This window comes from Aquarana catesbeiana, linkage group LG05 (assembly GCF_042186555.1).
Source record: "Aquarana catesbeiana isolate 2022-GZ linkage group LG05, ASM4218655v1, whole genome shotgun sequence".
Classification (NCBI taxonomy): domain Eukaryota; kingdom Metazoa; phylum Chordata; class Amphibia; order Anura; family Ranidae; genus Aquarana; species Aquarana catesbeiana.
Genome location: NC_133328.1, coordinates 22034718 through 22040913, shown reverse-complemented (window position 1 = coordinate 22040913; position 6196 = coordinate 22034718).

Sequence of the window (6196 nt, the reverse complement as noted above, 5' to 3'; positions counted from 1 at the left end):
ACTCACACAGTGAAAGTGTTCAGGAGTGAGCTACGTACATAGTGAGGAGTTCAGCGGTGAGCTACGTACATAGTGAGGAGTTCAGGAGCATGCTACGTACATAGTGAGGAGTTCAGGAGCATGCTACGTACATAGTGAGGAGTTCAGGGGTGAGGTACGTACATAGTGAGGAGTTCAGAGGTGAGCTATGTACATAGTGAGGAGTTCAGGAGCATGCTACATACATAGTGAGGAGTTCAGGGGTGAGCTATGTACATAGTGAGGAGTTCAGGAGCATGCTACGTACATAGTGAGGAGTTCAGGGGTGAGCTACGTACATAGTAAGGAGTTCAGGGGTGTGCTACGTACATAGTGAGGAGTTCAGGGGTGAGCTACGTACATAGTGAGGAGTTCTGCGGTGTGCTACGTACATAGTGAGGAGTTCAGGGGTGTGCTACGTACATAGTAAGGAGTTCAGGGGTGTGCTACGTACATAGTGAGGAGTTCAGGGGTGTGCTACATACATAGTGAGGAGTTCAGGGGTGTGCTACGTACATAGTGAGGAGTTCAGGGGTGTGCTACGTACATAGTGAGGAGTTTAGGGGTGTGCTACGTACATAGTGAGGAGTTCAGGGGTGTGCTATGTACATAGTGAGGAGTTCAAGGGTGTGCTACATGCATAGTGAGGAGTTCAGGGGTGTGCTACGTACATAGTGAGGAGTTCAGGGGTGAGCTACGTACATAGTGAGGAGTTCAGGGAAGAGCTATGTACATAGTAAGGAGTTCAGGGGTGAGCTACGTACATAGTGAGGAGTTCAGAAGCATGCTACGTACATAGTGAGGAGTTCAGAAGCATGCTACATACATAGTGGTGGAGTTCAGGAGTGCACTACGTACAGAGTGAGGCGTTCAGGGGAGCGCTTTGTAAATAGTGAGTGCAGGGCTGAGCTATGTACCGAGTGCGGAGTTAAGCTGTATGCTACGTACGTAGTGAGGAGTTCAAGGGTGTACTTCGTACCGAGCACAGGGTTCAGGGGTGCGATATGTACTTAGTGAGGAGTTCAGGGGTGCACTATGGACAGAGTGCAGAGTTCAGGAGTGGATGGGGCACAATTCCCTCCCACGGTCACCAACAATGGGGCACTATTCCCTCCCACTGACTCCAAACGATGGGACACTAGTCCTTCAAATGAAAGCAACAGTGGGGCACCATTCCTTCCACTAACACCAATAATGGGGCACTATTTCTACCACGGACTCCCACAATGGGGAACTATTGCTTCTCATGACACCAACGATGGAGCACTATTCCTTGCACTGATATCAATGACGGGGCATTATTTCCCCCCGCTGACATCAACAATGGGGTGCTGTTCCTTTCGATGACTCCAATGGGGCACTATTCCTTGCACTGATGCCAATGATGGGGCACTATTAATATCACTGACACCAATGATGGGGGATTATACATGAACAGGGATCCTTTTTTCAGGGGTGTGGCAGGTTTAGACAATATCAAAGCAATGGGTTGTACTGGGGCTGGTGTTGGCACGCTCTGTAGCAGGATGACAAGTCCAGAAGCTGATCGAATTCCAGTCCTAGGCTCAGTGCTGGATTATGGCGGTCATTGACAGCTGGTGGTTTCAACATTAAACCCCGCTGGGACCCCCACCAAGACCTGGATTTGAGTTCTGGCACCGCCACGGAGTCCTGGCATGCAGTCCATATGTTGGGCACCAGTATTCTCATTTTATATTTTTTAAAAAGATCTAAATGTCTCAGGAAGGGATTGAAGGAATACAAAGAGACACACACACAGATACGAATGCTGCAATCAGGCACATTGAGGTCGAGGAGCATTATAAGGAATGTATGGAAAATGTAAATTTGTTTCCACTTTATTCCCCCCTCTAATAAATCTCTCTTCTGCAATTCATTAGCCGTTTGAAATGTATATCCAATTTGGTAATGAGATGCGTGTTTCCCGCACAGATGTTTGTTTAGCATAACAAAGATAAAAGTCTGAATATTGATGGCGCGCGCTTTCACTGGGTACTCAGCCGTCTTCTGAGCGACAACTGGCTGTGCCAGACGAGTCCCTCCACCACCAGACCGGGGGAGCCCCTAGAAAAAAACGACAGATCTGGCTCCCCATTGTTCAACGCCAACAGCTCATGTCACTCCACGTCTTCCTGGAGCCAGGCCAAGACAACAATCCTCCCGTCAGTGAGATCTGGGATCGCATGAGAAGTAGGAGAGCGCCGATCGTCTCTGCCAATGGAAAATTTCACTTGCGTTGCGGTTTTTGATGCTATTTTTAAGCCAAACAGGAACTGACTTTTGCTTTGTTAAAGGGGCCGCGGCGTGTTAATCAATAAAAGTAGCTGAATTTTGTTTTATTATCTGCTTATGGTGTCCAACAAACTGTCCAATTATGCTAAAGTCATCATGTCCATTCAGTTTATCTTAAAGTGATACTAAAGTCTTGCTTTTTTTTTTTTCTTTAAAAATAACAAACACGTCATACTTACCTGCTCTGTGTAACGTGTTTGCACAGAGCAGCCCAGATCCTCCTCTTCTCGGGGGGTCTGCCACCGGCGCTCCTGGCCCCTCCGTCGGCAGAACGGCACGGGTGCGCAAAACCACATACCCGTACGTCACTCTGTCATCGGCAGCTGCTTGCTGTGGGGGTACTTTGAAAATTGGAAAACTATTCGAATTTCGTCCAAATTTTTTTCCATTACTTCGGATTCGTTTAACCACTTCAGCCCCAGAAGGATTAACCCCCTTCCTGACCAGGCCCTTTTTTGCGATACGGCACTGCGTCTAACTGACAATTTCGCGGTCGTGCGACGATGTACCCAAACAAAATTGACGTCCTTTTTTTCCCTCACAAATAGAGCTTTCTTTTGGTGGTATTTGATCATCTCTGCGGTTTTTATTTTTTGCGCTATAAACAAAAAAAACCTGAGAGACTCCCATCTGGATGGACTTGTGTCTTTTTTTTTCCAAAAGGACTATGTAACTATGACAATTTTGAAAAAAAAAAAAGCAATATTTTTTGCTATAATAAATATCCCCCCCAAAAATATAAAAAAATTTTTTTCCTCTGTTTAGGCCAAGATGTATTCTACTACATATTTTAGGTAAAATCGCAATAAGCGTATATTGATTGGTTTGCGCAAAAGTTATAGCGTCTACAAAATAGGGGATAGATTTATGGCATTTATATTATTCCTTTTTTTTTTATTAGTAATGGCGGCGATCTGTGTTTTTTTTATCGTGACTGCGACATTGCGGCAGACGATCGGACACTGTTTTGGGACCATTGTCATTTATACAGCGATCAGTGCTATAAAAATGCACCGATTACTGTGTAAATACTTCTTCCCTGGGCCAGCTGATAACCTCCCATGGCTTCCAATACCACCTCTACGCCGACGACACCCAGATCTATCTCTCCACTCCTCAACTCACCCCCTCAATCTCCTCACAGATCTCAAACTTGCTTAAAGTGGTGTTCCGGCCGAAATTATACTTTTTAAATAAAAAATACCCCTATAATACACAAGCTTAATGTATTCTAGTAAAGTTAGTCTGTAAACTAAGGTCTGTTTTGTTAGTTTATAGCAGTAGTTTGTTATTATATAAACTTACAGCAGGCCGTGGCCATCTTAAGTGTGGGCATCTGAAGCCAGACTGTATTTCTTCCTGGATCTCATCCTTGCAGATCTCGCACATGCTCAGTGCAGCACAAGCAGTGTAATAGGTTTCAGGTCAGGTTTCCATAGCAACGACAGTGTCAGAGGCAGTTGCTGCCCCTTCCCAGAAGGCATTGCAAACAGGAAATGATGCGATGGGCCGCGGCCAGGGAGGAGGAAGTGAAAAATGAATACAGCAGATAAACAGTAAGTGTTGAGAAATTTTTTTTTTAAATACCCAATTCTTTTACAGTGCACAGTTTAGTGAGGGATGCTGAAGAGTTGTAAAAGTGGGTGGAACTCCACTTTAAGGACATATCGGTATGGATGTCACACCACTTTCTCAAACTCAATCTTTCTAAAACTGAGCTTGTTATATTTCCGGGTCCCACCCCCATATGACTTTACCATTAAAATCAACAGCACAACCATTGGTCCCTCCACACATGCCAGGGTCCTGGGAGTCATCCTTGACTCTGACCTCTCCTTCAGCCCCCATATCCAATCATTGGCTAAATCCTGCCGCCTTAACCTCCGCAACATCTCCAGAATTCGACCCTTCCTGACTAACGACACCAAACAACTTAATAACTCCTTAATTATTTCCCCCCCCTCGACCATTATAACTCTCTCCCAAATGGCCTACCCTTAGGCAGGCTATCCCCCCTTCAGTCTATTATGAATGCTGCTGCTAGACTAATACATCTCACTAACCAATCCGTGACTGCTGCTCCTCTCTGATAATCCCTTCACTGGCTTCCCCTACCCCACCGTATAAAATTCAAAATACTGACCACAACATACAAGGCCATGCACAACATCTTCCCCAGCTACATCACCAACCTCATCTGCAGATATCGCCCCCTCCGCTCCTCCCAGGACCCTCCTGCTCTCTAGCTCCTTTGTTAACTCCTCCCATGCTCACCTCCAGGACTTCTCCAGAGCCTCTCCCATCCTCTGGAACTCCCTGCCCCAGTATGTCCGATCAGCCCCTAACCTGTCCACCTTTAGGAGATCCCTGAAAACTCGTTTATTCAGGGAAGCCTATCCAAACACCCACCTAAGAACTGTCCCCGAGCCACCCCCATCAAATCATTCCCCGCATCTATTACCTTTTGTACCACCACCCCCTCCCTTTAGAATGTAAACTCTATGAAAAAGACCCTCCTGTCCCTTTTGTATTGAACTGTACTGTAATTGTGCTGTCCCCCCCCCCCCCCCCCCTGCGCTGCATGTTGGCGCTATATAAATCATGTATAATAATAAATGTCACTGGCAGGGAAGGGGTTAAACACTAGGGGGCGATCAAGGGGTTAAGTGTGTTCTAACTGTAGGGGGGATGGGCTCACTAGAATATGACAAAGATCACTGCTCCCGATCACAGGGAGCAGTAGATTTCTGTCAAGTTGCTAGGCAGAACAGGGAAATGCCTTGTTTACATAGGCATCTCCCCATTCTGCCTCTCCGTGCCGCGATCGCAGGCCACTGGCAGACAGAGTCTGCATGACCCACGGGCACGCTCCCGTGGCGTATGCTGCCGCCGCCATGCGCGCGCCCGCTAGCCGCCGATGAAGGAGTGAGATATGGGTATGTGGCTTTGAGCACCCGTGCCATTCTGCTGACGTATATCGGCATGAGCCAGTCAGCAAGTGGTTAGATTCGGTACGATTGTAATTCGGATACATCCGAATTTACGAAAAACAAATTTCAAGTCGGAACGAAACGAACCACACATGTCTATTGTTATGCCAGGTTATAAACTACACACAATCCCCTCTGTTAGAAAGCTTCCTATGCTGCAGTCTACTGTATGTTCTTTGTAATAAAGATGCCTATTTCTACCTGAATTCACAGCACCGCTCGGCGCTCACATGACTCCTTGCTGCTTTCTCCCCCGATTGGACAGCTAGAGAGGGAGGGGCCGAGAATCCGCTGACGTCAGTTGGGAGGAGAGAGCGGAGACGTCAGCCGGAGAGGAGGGGAGCAGTGAGGAGTCAAGTGAGCGCCAAGCGAGCTGTGAATTGAGGTAGAAATGAGCATCTTTTCTATAAAGAACATACACGGCAGCATAGGAGGCTTTATAACAGAGAGAATTGTGTGTATTGTCTAAAGGTAATTCAGCAGCAGGGTGGGGGGGGGGGTTTGGGGGACGACTGGTAAGAGCTGACAGACAGGAAGAAGAGCTGTGGATGAGGGCAGAACATAAACTGACCACGGTGTCAGGGCTCAGAAGGCTTGATATACCGTGGTCAGTTTACAGAGGGGAGGGTATAGCCAGGCAGGATCAGCCAGAGTTTTTAGGTTATACAGGTGGTGAAATGATACAGCACAAGCACTGTGCTGTTATTCCTGCTTTAAAGGAACAGGACCCAAATGTGTTTTGTTTTTTTTTCTGGGTAACAAACGCTTTAAATGCATAGAATGAATTAAAGTGTTACTAAAGTCAAATATTTTTTTTTTTTTTAATTAAAATAACAAACGTGTTATGCTTAACTGCTCTGTGCAGTGGTATTGCA